This window comes from Hemicordylus capensis, chromosome 3, assembly GCF_027244095.1.
Source record: "Hemicordylus capensis ecotype Gifberg chromosome 3, rHemCap1.1.pri, whole genome shotgun sequence".
In the NCBI taxonomy this organism is placed as follows: domain Eukaryota; kingdom Metazoa; phylum Chordata; class Lepidosauria; order Squamata; family Cordylidae; genus Hemicordylus; species Hemicordylus capensis.
The window spans coordinates 49254116-49280661 of NC_069659.1; the positions used below are offsets into that span (position 1 = coordinate 49254116).

At 43.4% G+C, this 26546-nt stretch overlaps 1 protein-coding gene across 14 annotated transcripts in view; it reads left to right on the forward strand.

Moving 5' to 3' along the window:
* The window catches only part of ZBTB20 (zinc finger and BTB domain containing 20), an 852388-nt gene that overhangs the window by 225193 nt on the left and 600649 nt on the right, over window positions 1–26546 (forward strand). The window contains exon 1 of one of the 14 annotated variants that reach the window (XM_053309302.1): window positions 6926–7030. The exons of 12 other annotated variants lie outside the window; for them this stretch is intronic. The gene's annotated coding sequence lies outside the window, so the exon portion shown is untranslated. Of the gene's footprint in view, window positions 1–6925; window positions 7031–25432; window positions 25485–26546 lie in introns of those variants that run through there. One more of the 14 variants, XM_053309303.1, reaches the window with a different exon arrangement.

The following is a 26546-nucleotide window of genomic DNA, read 5'->3' on the forward strand; positions in this document are numbered from 1 at the left end:
GTTGTTGTTGTTGTTGTTAGCTCTATCTCTCTGTGATATCAGATCCTAGGCGATGATGTCCTGAACTGAGGACTGGGGACTGTGAAGGGCTGGATGTGGGCCAACAAGCTGAGACTAAATCTGGACAAAACAGAGGTGCTTGTGGTTAGTAGGAGAACTGAGCAGGGAAAAAGAATCCATCCTGTTCTAGATGGGGTTGAACTCCCTCTGAAGAATACACAGCTTGTGCATTTTCCTGGACCCAGCCTTGCTCCTAGGAGGTCAGGTCATGGATGTGGCTAGGAGTGCCTTTGTACAGCTTCAGCTAGTGTGCTATCTGTGGCCTTTTATTGAGATTTGGCCACAGTTACCGATGCCTTGATCATGTCTCAGTTATAGTGTGTGTTTGTTTGTTCAATTTATATACTGCTTTTCATTAAAATAATCTCAAAGCGGTTTACCATAAAATTAAAACAAAGCACAATAAAAATACAAATATACAAATATATTACTGTGACATGCTCTGCATGGGTCCACTGTTAAAAAACATTTGGAAACTGTAAATTGTGCAGAATGCAGCAACCAGAGTACTACTCTGATGTGCATTACAGCAATCCTGAGAGGCTTGCATTGGCTGTCAATTTGTTTCCAGGTGCAACTTAATTTGCTGGTTATCTATCTATCTATCTATCTATCTATCTATCTATCTATCTATCTATTTCTCTTAGACGTACCTGTTGCTAATCCCATGCATGGCAGCTCTCATGAGAGTTTGGAGAGCTGCTGGATAGTGACGGGGATGGGCAGCTGGTGGGTGGCCTGGGAGTTAACGGCAGCGGGTGGGGAAACAATGGCGCCAGTAGGCGGGAGGGCAATGGTGGAGGTGGGTAGGGAGGAGGAGGCGGGTGAGGGCTGGGAGTAAACTGTGATGGGGGCAGGTGGGGAGGAAACTGTGGCGGAGGCGGGTAGGTGAAGAGGAAGGAAAACAGCAAAGGGGGCAGGTGGGAGGAGGGAGATGGTGCGTGGGAGAAAGTTGCAATGGCGATGGGTGGCGTGGAGGAAAGAAACGGCCAGGCAGGGAGAACTAGAGGCACAGATGCTCTGCACTCGGCTAAGCTAGTTACCTTTAATATCCTTTATTAAGGTTTGGGCCCTGGTTACTTGAAGGTCTGCCTTTTCCCATGAATCTACTCACCAGACAAGATATCTTGGAAGAGCTGTGCTCCATGTACACCCTCAGGGGCTCTGTTATTTTGCATGCAGTTATCATGCAGAGCATGATTGTCCCCAGACTGTGGAATTCCCTCCTTGAGTTCTGGAAATTATTGAAGACTACCCCCTTTAGCCAGGCCGGGGAGCTTAAAGTTTTGACTGGGGAGCTTAAAGTTCTCTTTCTGCACTGTTTCAGCTGTGGTTTTATGGCTGCTGTCTAAGTTTTTTGATATTTTAAAAGTGATTAATATGTTGTGCACTGCCCTGGGGTTCTGAACAAAGGGGTGTTTATAAGTGTAAATTGACAAATAGTAGAGATCTGTGTCTCAAAAATATATATAGTGTACAACCTTACTACACTACACACAATAAGTGTCTGTTGCTGTGTATCCACACTAGCCTCGACTGCCGGGATTTCCCAGTAACTGAAGTTAGCAAGCATGTGTTCTTGTAACAGGCAGGTAAAGGCTGTGAGGAAGCAAGAAAATCAGTGCTCTGTGAGTACTGTTTCTGCAAACCAAGATCACTACTACTTCTTATTAAAAAAAGAAAACCCAAACACCACTGATCTGTTAGACACATGAAGCTTGCTGTGTCCTGAGCTAAAGTGTTTGGGAGAAGAGGAGCTGTCTGGTTCATGAGCGATATCAAACATGTATTAAAATATTATAAACATTTATTGTCATGGTTCTCATCCCAATGTCAATGTACTTGTGGATGCAAGAGCGAAAGCAATTTCGCTCATTTGGTCAGTTCAAATATATATATATATACACATACTTCATTTTATTTAATTATTTAATTTAACATATTTATGTACTGCAAAAACTTGTGTCTCTGGGAGGTTTACAATAAGACAATACAAATTAAAACAATATTAAAATGTTAAAACATTAAAATTTAATGCAATGTTAAACATTGTAAGTCTAATTAAAAGCCTGGGCGAACAAATGCATCTTAATTACCTTCTTAAATGTTATCAGAGATGGGGAGGCTCTTATCTCAGCACGGAGCACATTCTAAAGCCTTGGAGCAGCAACGGAGAAGGCCCATCCCTGAATAGGGATGTGAACAAAACCAGCTTGGCCTGTTTGGTTCATATTTGAACCAGCTTCGAACCAGGGTGGATAGGTTTGGTTTTGGTTTTGCTTGAAACCCCCTCCCCCCGGTTCAATTCGAATTTGAGACCAATTTGAACTGGTTCTAAAAGGTTCTACATAGGATATAATAGGGACTCAAACCAGCCCATTACTCCCTATATAGAGCACCTAGGGGCACAAAACCTGGGCTGGTGGTAGGCACCCAGGCGTGCTTACCACCCACCAAACCCCAAAGCAATCAGACGCTTCTGTGATTATTGATGAATTTCTGAAGAGTTTTCCGATTTTTATATTCCTCCCATAGAGAATAATGGGGATCTGAGGCAGCCCAATTCCCCCCTTTGGGGGTGCCAGAGCACCCCAAAGTGGGTCTGGTGCATGGCAGGTCTGGCCTCAACTCTCCCTAGGCAGCCCCAAGTTTCTAGGATTTAGTGTTTGTTTTTTAAAAAATATTTTTTAAAAAGAATTTTCCCTCTTCATTGCAATGCATAGGAAGAGTATCTCCATTCATAAGTAGAACTGTGTGTGGCCTTAATTGCTGTGAACTCTGAGTTCAGAGTTCACAGCAATTAGGTCACACACAGTTCTACTTATGAATGGGGTGAGAACCCAGAATAAAATAAAATATAATAAAAACAATTGGCAGTGGCTGCTGAGCTGAGGAGGAGGCTCTCAACTCAGCCAACAGATTTTAAAGCTGCAGCCAGCCACCAAAAGCAAAAAAGGTGGGGGAAAGTTGGGACTGGGTTAGGGAAATGGATGGGCCAGAGAAAGGCCTCAGGCAAAAGGGCCTGGGTCCCCCTGGCCCAGAGGAGATGGGGGCGGGGGAGAGACACACAACCAAACACTCACTCAGGGACAAAAAAATTAAAGCAGCAGAACAAACACACAACAGAACAGACACATAGTGGGGGGAAAAGGTTTAAAGCAGGGGCAGAGAGAAGCAGGCAGAAGGGAACAGGGGATTGGGAGCAAAAACACAGCAGCAGTCTGCCAAGCAGACTTTCAATGCACAAGCAGAACCAGCAGCAGCAGGCCAGAGGAAGACAAGCAGCAAGGAGAGGGAGAGGAAGAGGGAGAGGATGGGAAGAGGAAGAGAGGGAGAGGAAGGGAAAAACATTCTACGGGGCAGTCGGAGCTGCCTGAAATAATTGGCAGAGAGTTTGCCCGGGCTCTCAGCGGCCCGGGCGTAGTAGGGAGAAGTTCACTCTGGGCTCCTATGGAGCCCGAGCCACGCCCCGTGCATGTGATGTCATGGGCATATTGGAAGGGGCCGCCAAGCAGGGCTGGATGCGGGCCGCCGCTCAGTTGGCTCCGCATCTGGTGGAGCTCATGGTGAAGGAGACATTCTTTTAAATGCCAAGGGCCTAAGCTATTTAGGGCTTTATAGTTTATAACCAACACCCTGTATTTTGCCCGGAAACCAGTATCAGTAGCAAGTGTACCTCATTTAGTATGGGAGTAATATGGTCTCTCTGAGATGACCCAGTGACCAACCTGGCTGCTCCATTCTGTATCAACTGCAGTTTCCGGATTATGTACAAGGGCAGCCCCATGTAGAGCGCATTGCACTAGTCAAGTCTAGAGGTTACCAGCATATGTACCATTGTTCTCAGGTCGTTTATCTGAAGAAATTGATGCAGCTGGTTTATCAGCCGAAGCTGATAGCACCTCTGGCCACCACCCCAACCTGGGGCACCAGGGAGAGGTTTCCAGAAGCATCTGCAGACTGCGTACCTGTTTGCCTTTCCTTCCTTTCTGAAACTACATAGGAATAGCAAGGTATCTTTCACAAGCATCATTCAGCATGCACAGAGCAGCCAGAGAACCCTGAAAGCTGCAGAAAGCAGAGGCCAAACAGTTAAAAAACAAAGTACAGTATGAACATTGTATAGGTATGGGGTGGTTTTTAACATTGCTCGCTAGCAAGAACTCTAGCCTCATTATTCTGCCTTAGTGTACCTTGAGGCTACAGTAATGTCCTCTGCCTGGGCTGCCTTTGATAGTAGGATCCAGAAGCTTCACCTTGTACACAGTATCACCCACCTCCTGATGACTGTGGGCTGCTAGCAGCATGTTAATCTAGAGCTCTGCCATCTGCTCTGATGTTGCATTGCCTTCTGAGCAAGTCAAAGTACTGTTTCTGACTTTAAAAGGCCTAAGTGGCTAGGGCCCAAAAGAAGAACTTGACTAGTTTAAAACTAAACATAAGTGCCAGGCCTCAGGGGCAGCACAGACTTTTCATATGGAACCTCCTTCCTGAAGGAGAGTTGATGTACCTTATTAAATGCACATTCTTTTAAATTATGATTTTCAGATTTGATTTGATTTGTAACTAATTATAAAATGCATTTCATTTTGCATTTTCTTCTCTCTCATTTTGCCTGTGATGTTTTAATGTGTTATGTGTTTTTATTGTATGTATTACAAATTGTTATGGGGTGGCTAACAAATAAAGTTTTTAGTAGTAGTAGTAGTAGTAGTAATAATAATAATTTAATAATAATAATAATAATAATAATAATAATTTTTCTCAAGCTTTTCTATGTGGTCTTTTCTCTGAGATGTTGACAATCCTCTCTAATAAAACGCTTGGTGTCCGTCCGTGGACGGACACCAAGCGTGCGTTCGTGCCTGGCCTGTTCTGGGCATGCCCAGAACAGGGCAAGGGAGGCACGAACGGCAGGACCCGGCGGCCATGTTGGGGCCGGGAGAAGGAGAAGTGGCCGCCGCCTACGCCAGGAGGAGAGTGCGGGAGAGGCGGCGGCGCAGCCGCGGCCACGGCCAGAGGTGGCGGTGGCCGCGACGGGGCAACTGGCGGCGGGAGTGCGGGTGAGGTGGCGGCGGGGCCAGAAGTGGCCGCCGCAAATAAAGGAGAGAGGCGCCGAGGGAAGAGGCGGCGGGGAAGGTGGCCGAGGCGGTGGCGGAGCCGCCGCCGAGGCCTGGCGCCGCCAGTAAAGCCGGGCGGGGGGGGGGAACCTTGGGGCCCGATCCCACCATTCCCGTCCCCCCGCCAAATTACTAAGGGCCAAATTGGCCCTGAAAAATGCCACCGCCGAACCGCCCTCCCGCCGCCAGTTGCCCCGTCGCGGCCACCGCCACCTCTGGCCGTGGCCGCGGCTGCGCCGCCGCCTCTCCCGCACTCTCCTCCTGGCGTAGGCGGCGGCCACTTCTCCTTCTCCCGGCCCCAACATGGCCGCCGGGTCCTGCCGTTCGTGCCTCCCTTTCCTGTACAAATGGTGGGATCGGGCAGCTGGGAGGGCGGTTCGGCGGCGGGGCCGAAAGCATTACTAGCGCCCGTTTTTCAACGGGCTAAAATTCACTTGTTGTATAATAAATTACACTGGTATTTTTTTGTCTTCTGTTTGCTGTATTTCTGCCCTCACACTTCCCTCGCCCCCGGCTGCCACTCTTTAATCAAGCTGTACTTCCTTTGACTTCAGTGAGATTCTTGCCTTAGTAGAAACTGCAGGACTTTGCTCATCCAGTACTGGTTTATTAAACTCTGTGGGGGATTGTTCTCTTGGTTCTCTTTTGTTTTAGAACTTAGGATGAACTTGGAGAGGGAGGGAGAAACAAGGGAAGAAATAGCTGTGATGGCATGACTATTTCAGCACTGGCAAAGGGCTGTAAGATTACATTTGAGGGAATGTACTATATTCGAGAAAATGACAAGGGAATTGAAATTAAAACAAAGAGACTGGAAATAGACCAGTAATCAATCTAGCCTCCTATCTCAATAAATGAGGACATTTTTTTTCATAGCAAATTCAGGGCAGATATCTCAGTAGTACCACGACAACAAGCCTCTCCCCCTTCTATTAAATCTACATTTGGAAGGTGGATGGTGCTAACTCATAAATTAAATTGGAGTAATACATACAGTGTATATATATTTCTGTCACTTTGTCTCAAATTAAACATGAACCTTCTCCCCTGACAAGATGATAGAAAAGTTAATTGCTCGCCCTGGCTTTAAATTGGAATTTGAATTTGCAAAATGCTAAAGGTTTATGAGATCTAAATCATGAGGAGCTTAAATTACATTCCTGTGATAAAATATTAATAAATCAATTAAAACATAAGCCGAGTATAATATTACTTTTCGTAGGAACCTTGAACACAATAATTCATTAAAATGTGCAGTAGCAATTATTGTATCTTTTTAATATTAGGTTTTAGTAGTTTTTGAATGTGGCCAAGACAACACCAGATAATAACCGGTCGCATAGAAGGTACACTGGAATTATGCCAGAAGAGAATCTCAAAGCCCTTTGACCACATAGCTTGAATAATGGGGAGCATTTTCACAGTGTTGAATCCAAACACTTCTCCTCAGGGGTATAGCAAGACATTTTTCATTGCAATGTTCATTGGAGAGACAAATACGGGGGAGACAGGAGGGTTGGGGAAAGGCCACCATAAAGGAGGTTTCTGCTAAAATGTTTTGATAGGTAATGATAACCAAAAAACCCCCACCCAATTGGTGCATTTTAATTAGGACATTTAAATACAAACGGACACGCTCTCTGATATCCACAGAGATATCCACACACTGTGCAACCATTTATTATATGCAGAACCAGTATATAATTTTATATCTTATTCTATTAATTCTGTTTTCCTACTTTCCAGAAAATAGGAACTGGCTCATTCCATCTAGTCCTGTATTCTGTTGTCCTCAGTGCAAGTGCATCACATGCAAGAGTCTGCCTCTATACATGGAGAGAGTCTGTAAGGTAGAATTTGTGAGCAGTGCAAATTCTGGCTCTGTTCACTTCACCTTTATTTACTAAGTCCCAACTGCCTCACAGCTTTGAGTTGTCCTGAAGCAACTGCTTCTGAACCAATAACTGCCCTGGTGCCACCCTTTGCCCTGCCAGGAAATCATTTAAGAAGTTTCACTTTAAAATTAAATGAATTGCTATAAACCTTTCTTTGCACAGGCAAATGGTCTATAGCATGTCGCATAAGAACTGTACATCTCTCTGAACTACAAGTCCTAGAATTAACTGTACATTCTCTGTTATACGGAAGGGCCCTGGGCCAGCCAGTGAACACTACTTCTGATCGGCTCAACTAGCAAATCACACACATCCTGTTTGGTAATAGATAAATTTGCTTAAGAAAAGTTAAAGGAGGTGAATTATTTCAAACTGTTTCCACTTCAAAACTGTTTTTAAAAATTGCAGTATGTTGGCTAGAGCCTGTATGCCATGGGCTGCGGGAAAGACAGGAGCTCACCTGCTTTCCCCTGTAGACAAGCAGCGACCATCCCTTCCTCCACCATGCTGCACACCCACATGACCAGCGGCACAGAGGAGGACAAAGCTGGGATGATGAGGAGGAAGTCCTCCCGCATCACAGAGAGACCCACACAAGCAGCACAGTGGCTATTCTCACTAGATCAGCCTCTGTGCTCAGCATGGCTACTCATTTCTCCCAGCTCACTGCCCAAGATGGTGGTGGGCCAGGGGGAAGCCTTCTACCAGGCGGTGATTGTCGAGATGATGAAAACCCACGATTTGTTCTACCTCAGTAAAAAGCTGAGTAGAAGTATTGGGCTACCCTTGGCTGAAGCAGCCAGGAGCAGAGGGCAATCGGCATGCCAAACGACATGAGCTGCCTGGGTTACCCCAGGCGGTTTGTGTTGCGAGAAAAGCCTTAGTACTTAACAAATACATTTTTAAATACTGCTTAATTTTAATTGTACAGTCAGAGGCACGTGTAATAAGTGAAGAAGCTAATTGCTAACTGAGCAAAGAGACACCTGTTAAAGTGGTGATTCTCTTATATTTAGCACAGGGAGAACAATTGGCCCTATCCAACCCCAGCACAGCATCCCTTCAGTGGCTGTCTCTGGTGTTACCTTATGTTTCTTTTTAGATTGTGAGCCCTTTGGGGTCAGGGGACCATCTTATTTATGTGTTTGTTTTTTTCTGTGTAAACTGCTTGCAGAACTTTGGTTGAAGAGCAGTATATAAATATCCGTAGTAGCAGTAGTAGTAACAAATAAAGAAAGGAGGACTAAATAAAATAAATTATCATTGGCACTGTAATGGTTAACTGGTCAAGGTTATGGCTGAAATCCTGACTTGACAAGCTAACCATCATGATGAGTCTGCTCCACGTAGGGCTAAGTCAGGATCCTGACATATATTTTTCAGTTGATTTAATAAACTGAGAAAGAAATATCCCTGCCACCTCACAGTCAGACAAACACACAGCATTCCAACTCCTCATTGCCTAAGCTATGTAAGGGCTCCTTCAGGCTTCCTGGGCCTTGAAGAACTTGACCACACTCACCTCTCTGCTTCTGCCCTGTGCTGGGCTCCCCTGACACTGTGCACTCTCTGCGTAAGGCTGTGAAGGGTTAGCCACTCCTGCTGCACTATACCACCTACAGAGGCTGGCTGAGCACGGCAGGGTGAGATAGCAGTTTCTCCAGTGCATAGCAGTAGTGTGTTCTCCACCTTTCCTTTCTCCAATGGCAAAGCCCTAGTTTCGTCAACTCTTCCCTATCCATCAAATTTTGTTTTAACACCTATTCTTTTGAATGGGTCCAGTTCTTTTCTCTTCTTCTGGCTTCCCTTGCTTTTTGTAATCAACTTCCTACCCCAATTTTGGGTGCATGCATTAGCCCTATTTCTCCAAACATCTTTGTACTTTATTTTATAGTTATATGTTGCTCTCCTTATACTGTGTTGTACAGTAAAGGGTATTTGATACAAACACCAAATATGTCTGGCGTTGTCCCATCTTTTAATGTTGTCATAGGTGCACTATAGGGGTGCTAATGGTGCTTATCAAGCATGCATGCATGTGTGCACACACAGATACACAAGCGCTCAAGGCATCAGCAACAATAGCCAATGTGGAAGCTGCAGTATTCTGACTGTGCAAATTACAATTTAAATTTTTTTTATATACATCCAGTATACTGCTGCTCAAGGTGGCTCATAATTGTATAAAAAGATACAATGTAAAATAAGACTAATAAAGTTAACCAAATTTAAGTTAAACAAGTTAAAAGACCAGGCTAAAACAACATTTAGAATTACAATTTTAAAAAAAGTTTCAAATAAAGTTATTTTAAAAGCTAAAAATGGAGAACTATAAAAACTAAAGAATCTACCAGGTATAAACAGAGATGAAACATTTAAAAGCCTCTTTAAAAAGATGTGTTTTCAATTTCTTTTTTAAAACGATGAAGGAGGGAGTATGGCAAAGCTCTTCGGGGAGGGTGTTCCAAAGCTTAGTGGCCACAACCAAAAAGGCCTAAAGTTTTGGGTGTTCTTCCTTGTTCAGGGCACCGCGTATGTATTGGAATTCTTCTGACTGCAAAGTGAGACATATAAGATCAATCACACCTTTTTGTTCATATTTGTTATAATGTTCACATTTTCTTTGCCCCACCCCAACCCCCTTTGTTTGTCCAAACTGTATTTCTAAAAGCTGAAATTCTAAGTTACTGAAATGTTAGAAATGTGAGGACTGAAAGACAATTTCATTTGGGGAGGCAGAATTTTTATTGGAGAGGTATTGTCTCAGTTTGCCTCCCTGGTGCTACACCTGTGTCCCTTTGTATTGTGCAGTACCTGCAACGCAGAGGTTGGCTTTTTAATTAAAGAGTTCGGACATTCTCTAGCTGTGGATGCTGCAGAAGGGTGAATATTGCTCCCTTTTAGGAAATGCCATTGACATCAGTGGGAGCATTTCCACTGGCTTCAATGGCCTCTGGATCAAGCTGACAGAATCCAGCCATTTCATAATTGCCCACATCACACTTAAGGGATACTTTTAGAACCCATGATGCCAGAAAGTCAATTCTATAGCAGATGTCATAGTATTGGTGCTGTATCACAAGTAGGCTCTCTGTGGCAGAGAGGCATGCATTAACCCCATTTTATGGGAAAACTCAGAAGGCAGTTTTCCTGTTCTGGAAAAATAAAATGCTACTGAATTTGAGAAAAATGAAGTATGATTATAGTGGCCTATTTTTTTCCTATCCTCGTATACCCCTCCCTTTTGTTTTCTTCATTGTCAATGAAATCCCTGCATTCCATTATGAATATATACATCACCATAGATTTGGGTTAGTAGTATGATCCCATGCTCTCAGTTTTTACCAGATTTTGGTTTGCTGTGAACAGTTCTCACTTATCTCTAATCTCTATAACATTTGTTTTTAGCACCGTATAATGAGCTCTTGAAGGCACAGTATGAGGTGCAGTTATTATTTGAAGGCGGTATACAAGATCAGTATGCATTTCTCTATATGCAAACCTTAGGGATATCCTACATATTTGCTCACCTTTGATGTCTGTCAAATTGGGTATTGATGTCAAGTATCAATTAGCGTGTTTGTTTATATATTTGTGAAATATGCCACATAAATATGCCACATAAACAATCAGGGAGATTGAAGGTCCCTTGTTTTATCCATATGATATTATATAGCAAGATCAGTAATGTGACGGTCATTTCCTTACAGATAGAATAGCCCCAAAACTGATTGTTACTTGTTAGTTGTCTTCAAGTTCCCTAATAACTGGCTGAGTTGCTCTGTTGTCATGGAATGTTCAGACAATAGTGCAAAAATAAAATAAAAGAGGTTTAGGGCTTAAACCCCAAACAGTTTTGAAGCCTTCAGTTATGACTTTATACCTCAGTTTCAAATGGGAATCTGGGTATCTGAGATTTATCCTCATGAAAATGAACAGTGTTACTACATAATTAAAACAGTGGAGACAAAATCAGTGTTTCTGAACATATTTATTTGGTATTTAAGCATTTGCAATATTTATATTTATACACATTTACATTATTTACATGAGAGTTAGGGCAAGGTAAATCGTACTGATTCTAGTTACACTTATAGAAGATGTGATGTAGTAGGTGTTGAGTAGATAAAAGTTTAAGTAATTAAAAGTGTGTGTGTGTGTGGGCACAAATTTGTTTGTTTGTATATATAAAAAAATCTTCCCTAAAGCAGTGTTTCTGACAAAACAGGCAGGCTTGGACTAGGGTTGGGAGGGGGCCCAGGCAGTGGTGGGAGGGTGGTTATAGCAAATAGAGTTACTGCTGAGGTTAGGAACTGGACCCTAAAGGAGAAATTATAGGTTCTGTTTTGACCACGTTATGTAAAATTCAGTTGTTGAATGATACAGCTCAACTTAAAGACTAGGGATGTCCATGACTGCGATTTGAACAGTGATTCAGCGCGCATCCCCGCACCATAAAAAAGGGAGGAGAGCAGGTCCATACCTGCTCTTCCACCACTCACTGCCACTTCCTATTTCAACAGCGCTCCCCGCAGCTATCCTCGTACACTGGTGGTATGGTTGCTGACCATGCAAATGGCCACCATGCATGCATGGAGAGAATAATAAATTAAGGAGAGTTTAGTTTATGTGCTTGCCATGTGCTTGCTGGCAGTGTGTAAGGGCAGCTGGGGGTAGCACCGCAGGCATGCAATGATAGCTGGACGGAATGCCACTGAACTGGGAAGTGGCAGCAAGCGGAAGAGGAGCAGGTATGGATCTGCTCTTCTCCCTTTTAAAGGTACGTGGGTGCGTGCTGCGAATCGTGAATCTCAGTTGTGTTAGTTGCAACATGAAGCTTCATATGGGAGGGGTTTTTTTCACATGATTGGTCAATAGAAGATAGTCGGCTGTTTTAACATCAAATGGCATATTATACACTGAGCCACTATTGCTGCTTCTGTCTAGAGAGTTTCTGAAACCAAGTTGGTTTGTATATAAAGAATTGGTCAGTGTGAATGCACTGTAGATGTGCAGATCGGGGCATGTTGTTAATAGGGAGCCTTCTTAGGATTTTGGGACTAATGGGATCAGATTTCAGTTCTTTGGTTCCCTCCCAGGGCAGCCTGCATCAGTGAAGACATAGATTAGAACATAAGAAAAGCCCTGCTGGATCAGGCCCAAGCCCCATCTAGTCGAGCATCCTGTTTCACACAGTGGCCCACCAAATGCCGCTGGAAGCCTACAGGCAGGAGTTGAGGGCATGCCCTTTTTCCTGCTGTTACTCCCTTGCAACTGGTATTCAAAGGCATCCTGCCTCTGAGATGGAGGTGGCCTATAGCCCTCCAACTAGTAGCCATTGATAGACCTCTCCTCCATGAAGTTATCCAAACCCCTCTTAAAGCCATCCAGGTTGTTGGCTGTCACCATATCTTGTGGCAGAGAATTCCACAAGTTGATTATGCATTGTGTGAAAAAGTACCTCTGTTTGTTGGTCCTAAATTTTGGGGCAATCAGTTTCATGGGATGACCCCTGGTTCTAGTGTAATGTGAAAGGGAGAAGAATTTCTCTCTATCTACTTTCTCCACACCTTGAATGATTTTATAGACCTCTATCATGTCTCCCTGCAGTCAACTTTTTCCCCCAAACTAAAAAGCCCCAGGTGTTGTAGTCTTGCCTCATAAGGAAGGTACTCTAGGCCCCGATCACCTTGGTTGCCCTCTTCTGCACCTTTTCTAGTTCTACAATATCCTTCTTTAGATGTGGTGACAAGAATTGTACGCAGGACTCCAAGTGTGTCCGCATCATAGTTTTGTAAAAGGGCGTTATAATATTAGCAGCTTAATTTGCTGCTAATTAGCAGCTTTATTTTATAGCAGGTCAGCAGGCCATTCCAGGGGAAAGGTAGTCAGAAATTTAATAGCTGTCTACCCTTCCAGCTGTCCTGCCAGCTCTTTGACCTGCCAGCTCTTTGACCCGGGAAGCACTGCCAACAACCCACATAGCTTTTCTCTGCTCCTCTGTAATGCCAGGTCAGTCCAAAATAAATCTGAACTCATCCATGATCTGATCATGGATGAAGGGGCCGACCTGGTATGTATTACTGAGACTTGGTTGGGGGACGCTAGTGGTCCAGTTTGGTCCCAGCTTCTCCCTCCAGGATATTCTGTAGAGGAGCAGGTGAGGGGAGGTGGGGTGGCTGTGGTCTAGAAGGATAACATCTCCCTTACCAGGGTCCCTGTCAGGGTATTGGACCATATTGAATGTGTTTCCTTGAGTTTGGGGACCAGGGATAGATTGGGACTTCTGTTGGTGTAACGATCGCCCCGCTGCCCAGCGGAATCCCTTACTGAGCTCATGGACTTGGTCGCAGAACTCGCGTTGGAGTCTCCCAGACTCTTTGTGCTGGGGGACTTCAATGTTCATTTTGGGACCAATTTGTCCGGGGTAGCTCGGGAGTTCATAGCGGCCATGAAAACTAGGGGCCTATCCAAAGTGGTCTATTCCAAGTGGACGCATACTGCAGGTCACACACTTGATTTGGTATTTTACTCTGATCAGGGTGGTGTTCCGTGGGTGGGGACTCCTGTGATTTCCCCATTGTCATGGACGGACCACCATCTGGTTAAGATTGGACTCACAACCACTTCCCACCTCCTTAGGGGTGAGAGGCCCATTAGAATGGTCCGCCTGAAGAGGTTATTGCATCCATTAAGATTCCAAGAAGGCTTGGAGGGATTTAATGTTGGTTTTGCTGTTGATCCTGTTGATGCCCTGGCTGAGAATTGGAACAACCTGCTCACCAGGGCAGTAGACACGATTGTTCCCAAGCGTCCCCTCTGACCCGCTTCAAAATTGGTCTTTTGGTATACGGAAGATCTACAGGCACTGAAACGGCAAGGTAGGCGACTGGAGTGCAAGTAGGGAAGACTCGACTCGAATCTGACAGATTGTGACATAGAGCACATCTAAAGATCTATGCTCAGGCAATACGTGCGGCAAAGAGGTGGTTCTTTTTTGCCCGAGTTGCCTCTGTGAGTTCATGTCCAGCAGAAATGTTCAGGGTTGTGAGGGGATTAGTATCTGTCCCCCCTCCCTTGAACCAGAATTTGGAGTCATCAGTTACCCGATGTGATGTGTTTAAAGAGCTTTTTGCAGATAAAATCTCTTGGATTCGGGCCGACCTAGATGGAGATTCCACAATTAATTTGCTGTCTGAGCTGGAGGTGCCCAACGACTCTTATGTGATTCGACTGGATCGGTTTCATTTTGTGGCTTCTGAGGATGTGGACAAGCTGCTTGGATTGGTGAGGCCTACCACTTGTTCTCTTGACCCTTGTCCAACATGGCTTGTTCAATCTAGCAGGGAGGTTGTTGTAAACAGCCTGGTGGAAATCATAAATGCTTCTCTGAGGAAGGGCAGGATGCCTCCTTGTCTTAAGGAGGCAATCATTACACCTCTTCTAAAGAAGCCTGCACTAGATCCCTCAGAGTTGAGCAATTATAGGCCTGTTTCCAACCTCCCATGGCTGGGCAAGGTAATTGAGAGGGTGGTGGCCTCTCAGCTCCAGGTGGTCTTGGAGGAAACTGATTATCTAGACCCATTTCAAACTGGTTTTCAGCCGGGCTTTGGGGTGGAGACTGCGTTGGTCGGCTTGATGGATGACCCCCAATTGGCAATTGACAGAGGAAGTGTGACTCTGTTGGTCCTTTTGGATCTCTCGGCGGCTTTCAATACTGTCAACCATAGTATCCTTCTGGAATGTCTGAGAGTGTTGGGGGGTGGGAGGCACTGCTTTACAGTGGTTCCGCTCCTACCTCTCGGATATTCCAGATGGTGTCGAATGGAGACTGTTGCTCTTCAAAATCTGAGCTTAAGTATGGTGTCCCTCAAGGCTCCGTACTTTCTTCAATGCTTTTTAACACCTACATGAAACTGCTGGGAGAGATCATCAGGGGATTTGGAGCTGGGTGTTACCAGTACGCTGATGAAACCCAGATCTACTTCTCCATGTCAACTTCTTCAGGAGCTGGCATATCCTCCCTAAATGCCTGCCTGGAAGCAGTAAAGGGCTGGATGGGGGAGAATAAACTGAAGCTGGATCCAGATAAGACGAAGGTACTTATTGTGTGGAGTCAGAACTCTAGAGACGATTTTGATCTGCCTGTTCTAGATGGGGTCACACTTCCCCAAAAGGAACAGGTTCGCAGTCTGGGAATACTTCTGGATTCACACCTCTCCCTGGTTTCTCAGGTTGAGGCTGTGGCCAGGGGTGCTTTCTATTAGCTCCGGCTGATAGGCCAGCTGCGTCCGTTTCTCGAGATCAATTACTTCAAAACAGTGGTACCTCCAGACTTGATTTTTGTAATGCGCTTTACGTGGGGCTGCCGTTGTATGTAGTCCGGAAACTTCAGTTGGTTCAGAATGCGGCAGCCCAGTAGGTCTCTTGGTCATCTCGGAGAGACCATGTTACTCCTTTATTGATGGAGTTACACTGGCTGCCAATAGGTTTCCGGACAAAATACAAAGTGCTAGTCATATCTTACAAAACCCTAAACGGCTTAGGTCCTGGGTATCTAAGAGAGCGTCTTCTTCATTATGAGCCCCACCGCCCATTGAGGTCATCTGAGGAGGTCCATTTCCAGTTACCGCCAACTCGTTTGGTGGCTACACAGAGACGGGCCTTCTTGATCGCTGCCCCAAGATTGTGGAATGCGCTCCCTGCTAAGATACCATCCTCCCCATCTCTGGCAATTTTCAAAAAACACTTGAAAACCCATCTTTTCACCCAAGCTTTCTCAGCTTCTTAAATTTTGGGGGATTTAATTTTTGGTTTATTTTAAAATTTAAAACGATTTTGGGGTTTTTAATCACTGTAATTGTTTAATTGTTTTAAAATGTTTTTAAATTGTTAATTGTTATATTGTTTTTTAATTTGTTTTAGCTCTTTACTGTTTTAGTGGGTTGTTTTAATTGTAAACCGCCCTGAGCCATTTTGGAAGGGCGGTATGCAAATCAAATCAAATCAATCTATCATCATCATCATCATCATCATCATCATTTTGAACCCCCTTCCTAATGATCCCTAGCATAGAATTGGCCTTTTTCACAGCTGCCACATATTGAGTCAACACTTTTAACAAGCTGTCCACCACGACCCCAAGATCCCTCTCCTGGTTAGTCACTGACAGCTCAGATCCCATCAGCGTATACGTGAAATTGGGATTTTTCATCCCAATGTGCATCACTTTACAATTGCCAACACTGAATTGCATTTGCCATATTGTCACGCACACCCCCAGTTTGGAGAGATCCTTTTGGAGCTCCTCACAATCCGTTTTAGATTTCACTACCCGAAAGAGTTTGGTATCATCTGCAAATTTGACCACCTCACTGCTTACCACAAATTCTAGATCATTTATGAATACATTAAAAAACACCAGTCCAAGTACTGATCCACTTTTCCATTGTGAAAACTCTTCATGTATACTTACCCTCTGTTTCCTGTTGTTCAACCAGTTAACAATCCACACATGTAAAGGTAAAGTGTGCCAACAAGTTGATTTCTACTCTTGGCGCCCACAAAGCCCTGTGCTTTTCTTTAGTAGAATACAGTACCTGTGCCTCATCCCATGACTGCTATGTTTTCTCAAGAGTCTTTGATGAGGAACTTTGTCTAAAGCTTTTTGGAAGTCCAGGTATACTATGTCAACCAGATCACCTTTATCCACACACCTGGGACGCTCTCAAAGAAATCCAAAAGGTTCATGAGGCAAGATTTCCCCTTTCAGAAGCCATACTGGTTCTCCCCCAGCAGGATCTGTTCTTCTATTTGCTTAACAATTTTATTCTTGAGAATGCTTTCCATTAATTTGCCTGGAATAGACATTAAGCTAACTGGGCTGTAATTTCCCAGATGGCCCCTGGATCCCTTTTTTAAAATCGATGTTACATTTGCTACTCTCCAGTCCTCTGGTACAGAGCCTGATTTTAGGAAAAGTTATATATTTTAGCAAGGAGGTCATCAATTTCACATTTGAGTTCTTGGATGGATGCCATCTGGCCCTGGCGATTTGCTAGTTTTTAATTTTTTTTGACAGTTTAGAATATCATCTCCTGTCACTTCTATCTGACTCAGTTCTATAGCCTCCATCCCCAAAAAGCCTGGTTCAGGAACAGGTATATGCTCAGTATCCTCTGCTGTAAAGACAAATGTAAAGAACTCATTTAGTTTCTCTGCAACCTCCATAGCCTCCTTAATAATCCCTTTCACTCCCTCATTGTCTAATGGTCCAACTGCCTCCCTGGCAGGTTTCCTGCTTCTGATCTATTTAAAGAGGTTTTTATTATTCCCCCTGATTCTTTTAGCTAAATTTTCCTCAAATTCTCTGTTCGCCTCCATTATTATCACCTTGCATTTCTTTTGCCAGAGTTTGTGTTCCTTTCTGTTCTCTTCATTTAGGCAGGATTTCCAGTTGCGGAAGAAAGTTGTCTTCTCCTTTATGGCTTCCTTGACTTTACCTGTTAGCCATGCTCGTATTCTCCTGGACTTAGTGGTACCCTTCCTCCTTTTTGGTATACAATCTAACTGGGCTTCTACTATTGTGGTTTTGAGTAAACTCCATGCATCCTGGAGTGAAGTGACTATCCTGATTTTCCCTTTCAGGTTTCTTTTCACCATACTCCTCATTTTGGATAAGTTTCCTCTTCTGAAATTCAAAGTGTCTGTTTTAGACTTCCTTGGTGATTCTCTCCACTCAGGTATGCTGAATTTGATCTCTGTATGGTCACTGTTCCCTAAAGCGTCCATGACACTGACATTATGCATCAGGTCCTGGGTGCCACTCAGGATTAAGTCCAAGGTTGCCTTCTCTCTGGTTGATTCCATGACCAACTGTTCTAGGGCACAGTCATTCAGCATATCCAGAAATTTGACCTCTTTGGCACTACCTGACTGTGAATTTACCCAGTCTATGTGTGGGAAATTAAAGTCACCCATTATTACTGCCATACCTCTCCTTGACGCCTCCCTTCTTGATGTTTCCTTCTGCAACTCTCAGTCACTGTCAGCATTTTGATTCAGAGGGCGATAGTACATCCCCAGTAGCACATTTCCTTTCAGGCCTTGTATTGTCACCCACAAGGTTTCTGTGGAGGTCTCCAGTCCTCCTAGGTTTTCCAGCTTGTTAGATTCTATCCTTTCTTTAACATTCAGTGCTACTCCACCCCCAAGGTGCCTGTCCCTGTCCTTTCTATAGAGTTTATATCCAGGGATAACATTGTCCCACTGGTTTTCACTGTTCCACCATGTTTCTGTTATGCCCACTATAGCTATTTCTGTGTTAGCAACCAAGTACTCCAGCTCACCCATCTTGGCTCAGAGGCTTCTGGCATTGGCATATAAGCACCTATACGCTGAATCTCTTCCCTGTTGTATGCTATCTTTCTTTTGGCCTTTTGATATCTTTGATCAGATAGCACAGCCTTCTGTGTGCTCTTTATGTGTTTCTGCTCTGTCCCCTTCTGTTTTATCTGAATCTTTTACACCCTCGCACCTTAAGGGATGGCATTTAGATGACAGATTGATTTAGATGACATAATGCTTTCATTGTACCAAATAATATATTATTTGTTTGTAATTCATTTGATCTGTCCCCTTTATACCAGAAACTATTACCTATTATTAATTGTGTAGTTTTGGTTTATTATACTAATTTAAATACACTTGGTTTTTCTGTTTTATTACCTTCTGGGTTTTTTTGGTTCTAAGCACTTCAAATATAAGTACTAGTGTTTTGCTAATATTCATGTTCCTAATTTTCAGTTTGCATGTATGGAAATTACTGTATTTTCATTCATTGGCCCCACCACCCACGTGGAATCCACACCTGCCGAAAGCACACAGTTCGTTAGGATCTTTGTTATACCTTTTTCTGCTTCAGAGGCAGGTTTGGAGTACAAGGTGGGCAGCAAGCAGGAGGAATGCTGCACCAAGGGTGCATATGAAAGGGATAGAAGTGGTGAAAGAAATGGGAGCAGTGGTGACAACACGGGAGAGAAACAGGGAGGTAGGGAGAGAAATGGGATGATGGAGAGAGAAATGTGGTGGTCTGTGTTAATGTCTTGCGGGAAAGCCTGCCCTCGATAAGTCTCCACACCTCCCTTCCATTTGCAAAAAAACAGGATAACCCACAGGAACTATGTGTGAAAATACGTAGACAATGTGAACAATGCTTTGGTGTGTCCTGGTCAGCATACCCGATACATAAGAACAGCCCTTCTGGATCAGGTCCAAGGCCCATCTAGTCCAGCATCCTGTTTCACACAGTTGCCCACCAGATGCCCCTGGAAACCTACAGGCAGGAGTTGAGGGCTTGCCCACTCTTCTGCTGTTACTCCCCTGCAACTGGTACTCAGAGGTATCCTGCCTTTGAGGCTGGAGGTGCTCTGTAGCCCTTCCAACTAGTAGCCATTGATAAACCTCTTTTCCATGTAGTTATCCAAACCTTTCTTAAAGACATCCAGGTTGTTGGCTGTCACCACATCTTGTGGCAGCAAATTCTACAAGTTGATTATGCATTGTTTGAAAAAGTACTTCTGTTTGTTGGTCCTAAATGTTGTGGCAATACATTTCATGGGATGACCCCTGGTTCTAGTATTATTTATTTATTTATTTATTTATTTATTTATTTATTTATTTATCAAATTTGTACACTACCCCAACTTTTGTCTCTGGGCGGTTGACAATAGCATATTGTTATTATTATGTGAGAGGGAGAAGAATTTCTCTTTATCAACTTTCTCCACACCATGCATGATTTTATAGATCCCTGTCATGTCTCCCCAAAGTTGAAAAGCCCAAGGTGTTGTAGCCTCGCCTCATAAGGAAGGTACGCCAGGCCTTTAGTTTTGTAAAAGGTCATTATAATATTAGCAGGTTGTGGTTTTTTCAAACCCTTTTGAAATTGAAGTTTTTCACAGCTGCCACACATTGAATCGACATTTTCAACGAGCTGTCCATCACAACCCCAGGAACATGGTGTGCTTCCCCTCCTGCCTCCTAGGAAAGTATCCTGGAATACGTTTTGTCCCTTTTGTTATTTTTTGCAGCATCTCAAGAGATGGGTATATCATGATGTGGATGTTAGTGCCACTGGAATATGAGCATGTTTGCATAGTGTCTTCATGTATGCAACTGAATTGCTTTTAGATAAGAGTAATTACTGATCACTTCACTGTCAGTATGGGATTATGGTGCGCAAGGGGTTAACAGACTTTGGCCCTGGTTGCTAGGGTAGATGACATATGGTCAGACCACACACCAAACTCTGTAGTTGGCTGCAGTCTCCCCTATGAGAACCAAATATATCAGTTGGCTTATTTCTCTCTTTTTGGGAGGAGGGGTTTAGCTTCTTATGTGTGTCTCAGAAAGGGTTGAGAGTCAGGTGTGGGGAAGGAGAGAAGAGAAGGTGGAAATGTTCTTCTCTGTCTCTCTCCCTGAGGCCTTGCTCAGCATAAGCAGGGGGCGTTATATTGCCTGTGCAGTATAACAGCCCCAAGGGCACAGGACAAAGGATATTGTAGGGACAGTGCTTGTAATCAGTTTGCGTTAGGTTGTTTTTTATTTTCTGTGTCGCCTGAGTGTATTGATAAGGCTGAGGCCTTAAAAAAAATTTTTCCCCCATTTTCTCCAATTCATATCCTATTGTATCCAATTCACATCCCAGTTCATATCCCATTGTAACAATAAAGCTTTCTGGGTGAATACTGCTTCCTGAGTGCTTAGTGGTGAAACGGGGCCTCCGGTCACATGTCTCCCAAGGCCAAAGGAACCACAGTTTTCTATTATTATTTCCCAAGTGATCAGGAGAGGAGAGCTGGTCCTGTGGTAGCAAGCATGACTTGTCCCCAGAGCTAAGCAGGGTCTGCCCTGGTTGCATCTGAATTGGAGACTAGAAGTGCGAGCACTGGAAGATATTCCCCTCAGGAGATGAAGCTGCTCTGGGAAGAGCAGAAGGTTTCAAGTTCCCTCCCTGGCTTCTCCAAGATAGGGCTGAGAGAGATTCCTGCCTGCAACCTTAGAGAAGCCACTGCCAGTCTGTGAAGACAATACTGAGCTAGATGGACCAATGGTCTGACTCAGTATATGGCAGTTTCCTATGTTCCTATGTTCCTACTTTACAGTTTCAGGTATTTGGAGAAACGGTGAGGTAGACTGGGTATCCTGTTTGATCCAGTCTGGTGAACTGTAGGGGTAACCACAGCAATAAATATTTATATACCGCTTTTCAACAAAATGTCCCAAAGCAGTTTGCATAGAGAAATAATAAATAAATAAGATTGATCACTGTCCCCAAAGGGTTCACAATCTAAAAAGAAATGTAAGATAGACACCAGCAAGAGTCACTGGAGGCATTGTGCTGGGGGGTGGATAGGGCCAGTTACTTTCCCCCTGCTAAATAAAGAGAATCACCACGTTAAACATGTGACTCTTTGCCCAGTTAGCAGAGGTAAGGGGTCAATAAACTTTTTCCAGGTTATGAACAGGTGGTGCAGCAGTATACCAGTCAGGGCCAGCCCAGAACGTTCTGGAGAGTTTGAAGAACAGCCAAAATCCATTGCTACAGGGATAGTCTAAGAATGTGATGTAATGTAACTGACAGCCTCTTGTACACAAAGACTATCCATATTGTTCAGTGAAAGAAAAAGTTCATATGTGTTTGGAGTTCCTTGCCATAGTACTCGGGGACTTGTAGAAGGCGACTCCCCCCATTTTTTGAGTTCCAGTGAATCACTAGCCCCTCCTGCCCTGTCAGTCCTTGTACTAGTAGCCAGTATTCTGGATACCACCAGAAAGGAAAACAGCAGTCCTTTTGTGGCTCCTCCTTCTTAGTGTTTCTAAACACTGGCTGTTGAGAATGTGCCTATAATTTCAATTTTAGTGCAAAAGATAGCTTTACCAGTTCACTATATTCCATTATGTATGGTATGTAGTTGGATTAATTTAAAGCCGCAAGCCTGTAAATTATTTAGCACATGGGATTGTCTAGAATGTTTCTTTCTGTAGTTTCGTAAATTTAACAGAGTCGGGGTGATGGTCGTGCTGAAACAGTCTGCTGCAATTACAATGTCTGTTTCTGTTGATCCACTCTTTTGATAGTAGTGCTTTTGCAGCTAATACGCTGCCTATCAGATGCTGCAGATAATGCAAAGGAAGTCACCGTGCATAGGCAAGTTCTTTGATCTAGAATGAGAATATGGAGTGAGTGTGTGTGTGTAGGCTTTGTGCTTTAGATAGCATAAATAAATGGTTCGTGAAGGGAGTGGGCTTGAGATCAGACTCCTTATTTTCCATAGTTTGATAGGGAGGATCCCTATAATGGAGCAGAGAGATCAGCTTTCTCAGTTGTTCTTGTGTACCTGCTTCCTTTCCTGGTTCTAATAGGAAGCACACTTATTTCTTACCTCTGTCTCGGGAAGCTTCCTCTCCATTTGGACAAGAGCTATTGTAAGAATTTCCAAGTCTGTTGAGGGCACAGAAGTTCTTCCAGACTATGGTAAACAGGATTTGGCTTGTATGCTTTCATAATCAGGCTTACTTGCACTGAAACAGAGATTGCTCTATTGCGGTGCCAGGCTTCTAGCAATACCAACTGTTAAATAATAAACAGGCCCTGGTTGTTGGCAGCCTCTTCTCCCCATCCTGACAACATGGAATACCCATTTTCTGGGTTTACCTGCCTGTATGTCTGCCTGTATGTCTTCTGAAACACCGAACTGTCTGCATGGAGGTAGAAGTGACACAGAGGCATCAGTCTAAGTCTAATCTGCTTAGTTTATTATTCTCTCAGGACCTCGGGTGATATAGCAAACATGCAGTGCCTTGGCAGCACTAACAATGGCTGTGCTGTCATTGTAGATAATGTTACAGACTTTTGCCTAATGCCTAGGATAATAGTTTTTGCTCTCCTCATTTCCCCCCTCTTCTTGTATGGGGATTTCCCCCCCTTCTGTTTGTTTTTCTTTGTCAGGTTGTTCCATAATCAGCTGTGTGTGTTTTTTCCTTCTATTTTCCCTATGAATTAAAAATAATTTCTAAAGAGATTTAGCTTGCTTGTTGCCTGTTGGTGAAATTAGTTTTGCTGTCTTGTTGCATTAGCAAGCTTTATTGTGTCTTGATGTTCCATTGCTTCATTGGTGAAGCAAGTGTGGCATGAATGGGATGTGGAAGGAGGAAAGTGGGTTGTGGGGTGGGGGGAACGTGTGTGTGTGTTGTGCTTATTCCCTCCTAAGATTCCAAGTACCAGGTAACAGAAAGGATTGTGTGTTCTTAGCACAAAACATAAGCCATACTCTAGCCTACGCATTTAGTGCAGTACATGATAAATTATCCTTCTAGCCAGCATACATGCGCTTTAATTTTTAAATAGGTAAATTAAGTTTAAAATGTCAGAAAATTAAAAACCTCTTTTCCAAAAATTGCTCTCAACCCAAAAGATAATTTTCACAATATACTTATATTTTTATTACCCCTATATCCATGCACTGAAGTGGAGGATCATAAGATGTGGGCTTTGATGGAAATAAAACAGAATGTAAAGGAGAAAATATCAATAACAGAAATTGGTTTTATTACAACAAGATTATTCCTTTCATAGGAATTCTACTGAAGCTTTATGATCAGGTTGAAGAATATGTGGATTCCATTTTTATCTAGTTTCTTGGACTCCACCCATTTCAAGCTCTAGTGACAAACATATAATCACAATAAAATCCGAATGCCAGATAACTCCTTGTGGGCCTATTATCAGCTTCCTCTGGAAATTGCAGCCTTAGAAAATTAGCTCTTTAATAGGTGAGTTTGTGTATGGCAGCCAGATTGAATTATTGATTTAAAAGATCACCATTCCTTAGAAAGGGCTGATAGTTACCAGTTTTCAAACTCACTGTAATGTATACATTATTGTAAGAATCAATTAAGAATGGAAGAAAGTTTTAAATTATCTACCACATATTTGGGCCCAATATTGAACCCCTTTACCTCGAAAAAGCTATACACAATGCATAAGGAGACATACGGTATATCTACGTGTAGACATTTTGTCCCCAGGAGATCTCAGTAAAGGAAAGTCAGAGGTTTACATGCTACTCAGGGCTCCTCCTCCCTGTTGATCTGCTTCACGTGGTCAACCCCTTATTAGGGAGCATGATCACCAGCTACCTTTTTGGTCTGCTTCACAAATATCTTTCCACCATCCCCACAGTCTTGTGAGAGCTCTCCTCATTCCTGCTCTCATGAGAGTTTCCATATGAATTCATAACTTGTCATTCTGATTGTTGCTTTGGCAACACATCTTTGATGCGTCTTTCAGACCTTCTGGCCTATGCTGGGTGTGGACCCTGCAAGTAGATCTAGTTTCTCTGCTGGCGGCAAATGAAGAGGTAAGTAATAGGGATGTGCACAAACTGGTTCGGCAGTCTATTCACTGACCACCGAACCAATTTAAAAGACTGGTGTCCGAGCCAGTTCGAAGGTGTGTGTGTGCGGGGGTAGCTTTAAGGCATAGGGAGCCGTGCTTCCCACTCTGGCACTGCTTCAAAAACCGCTGGCACGGGGCGGCTGTATGCCCTCTTGCTGCCCCAGTCAGCTTAATTCTGGAAGTAGCCAGCACGCATCATGCACATGCACTGGCCACCGGTATGATGCTGACCAGGGCAGAAAGAGGGTTTACAGTCGCCACGTGGCAACAATTTTTGAAGCAGCACCAGAGGGAGAAGTCTGGCAGGGGAGGTAAGGACACCCTCCCCACACCTTAAAGGAGCCCCCCTGCCCACCCTCCCCACACCTTAAAGGAGCCCCCCCGCCTCCCAGGTGTGCATGGAGCCAGTTCCCTGAATATGAATTGGGTTAATTATATCCCTAAGTTGTAGTAAAAATAGAACAAACAAGGGTTTGATTTTCTGCTAGGAGAAATTGGAGTATATTTATGTATTTCTCTTAGGCTTATACTTGCTTCTGAAAATTTTCAGAATAAAAGAATTGTAAATTCAGTCTTAATATCAGGAAGTCTTAGACCTAAACCTGTCCCTGTGGCAGCTTGTAAATATGGCTGTCATAAGATTTTCAGCTGAGACTAAATCTTTTTGGAATTACTTTTCATAGAAAGCCCTTTGTAATAAATTCTCTTTTGATGTTTTATGTTTTCTATATGTTGTGTGTTTTATAGTGCTTTCCTAGGAATTATATAAGTAAATTGGAATCTTTATTTATTTATTTGTTTGTTTGTTTTTAGTACTACTTTATACTGCTTTTCAGCAAAAGGAAAAGAATGAGAAGATGCTTTCCTGTTCCCAAAGGGCTCACAGTTAGGCACCAGCAACAGCCACAGTTCTGAGACCATTGCTAATCTAGAGCAGAATTAAGCTAGGTAATCTCTTAAATGCAAATGAGAACTCTGATTAAATCTGAGCATGCTTGGTATTTTTTTAAAAACTTGGGTAGGCAATGGTTGCATTTAATATTGAACCCCCAAGTAGAGGTTTTTCAAGGTAGGGTAAGGCGTGGCTGATCCTACACCCTAATATATACTGGATATTAATGTGGTCTAACTGTCAAATGGTTTAAAATTACCTATTCCCTAGTTCCATTATTTGCATCTCATTCTGCACTTCTCCAAATCTTATCACTATCAAGTTCTGATTTTGGTAGAGGTCCCATCTTTTTAAAAGTAGCAACATTTATCTCACTTCTTGGTCTGTTCTTGCACTGAGATTGATTTGGTGTCAGAAGATAATGCTCAAAAGGTTAGAATATGGCAGCTACAGGTATTTAAGAAGAGACAATGCTCCTGTATGAGGTTAATGAGCCACTTTTGCAGCTTCTACTTTAGAAACTAAAACTCATATTCCCTGAAGCTGAAAAACGAATTCTAGAAACAGAAGACACCGCCTTCTCTCTACAAACATTTCCTTTCATAAAATGCTTATTTTAATCAAGTGGAAAGAAGCTTTCCTTAACGGCTGACACATTCTTCATATTGTTTCTAGAAAGTAAGAAGTCTGTACAGATGAGTGACATTTGCCAGCAACTGTAACAACCATATAACTTTCCTGACATTAAACATCTTTTGTATCACCAAACACATTTATAAAAATATATAAAGAACATCAGAAACTAATACTTCAACCCTGGGAATGGGCGGGGCTGGGAGGGGAAACCCATCCAGTGTTATGATAATACTAGCCCAGATCCTATTCTATTAGTATGACATATTATCCTGATAATGTGTAGTGCTGCTGAGTGTGGTGTTGGGGACAAGGGTGTTCACACTTTCTTTTTGAAAGAGCGGGGAAGTATATTTGGGACTACAGCAAGCGCCTTAAATGCATCCCAACTCCTTAGGAAAGGAATACTGTATTCCTGGATTTCACACCTAATGTGGAAACTCGGGGCTTGGAATGCAGAATAGATTTGGGTGTGTTATTGATTG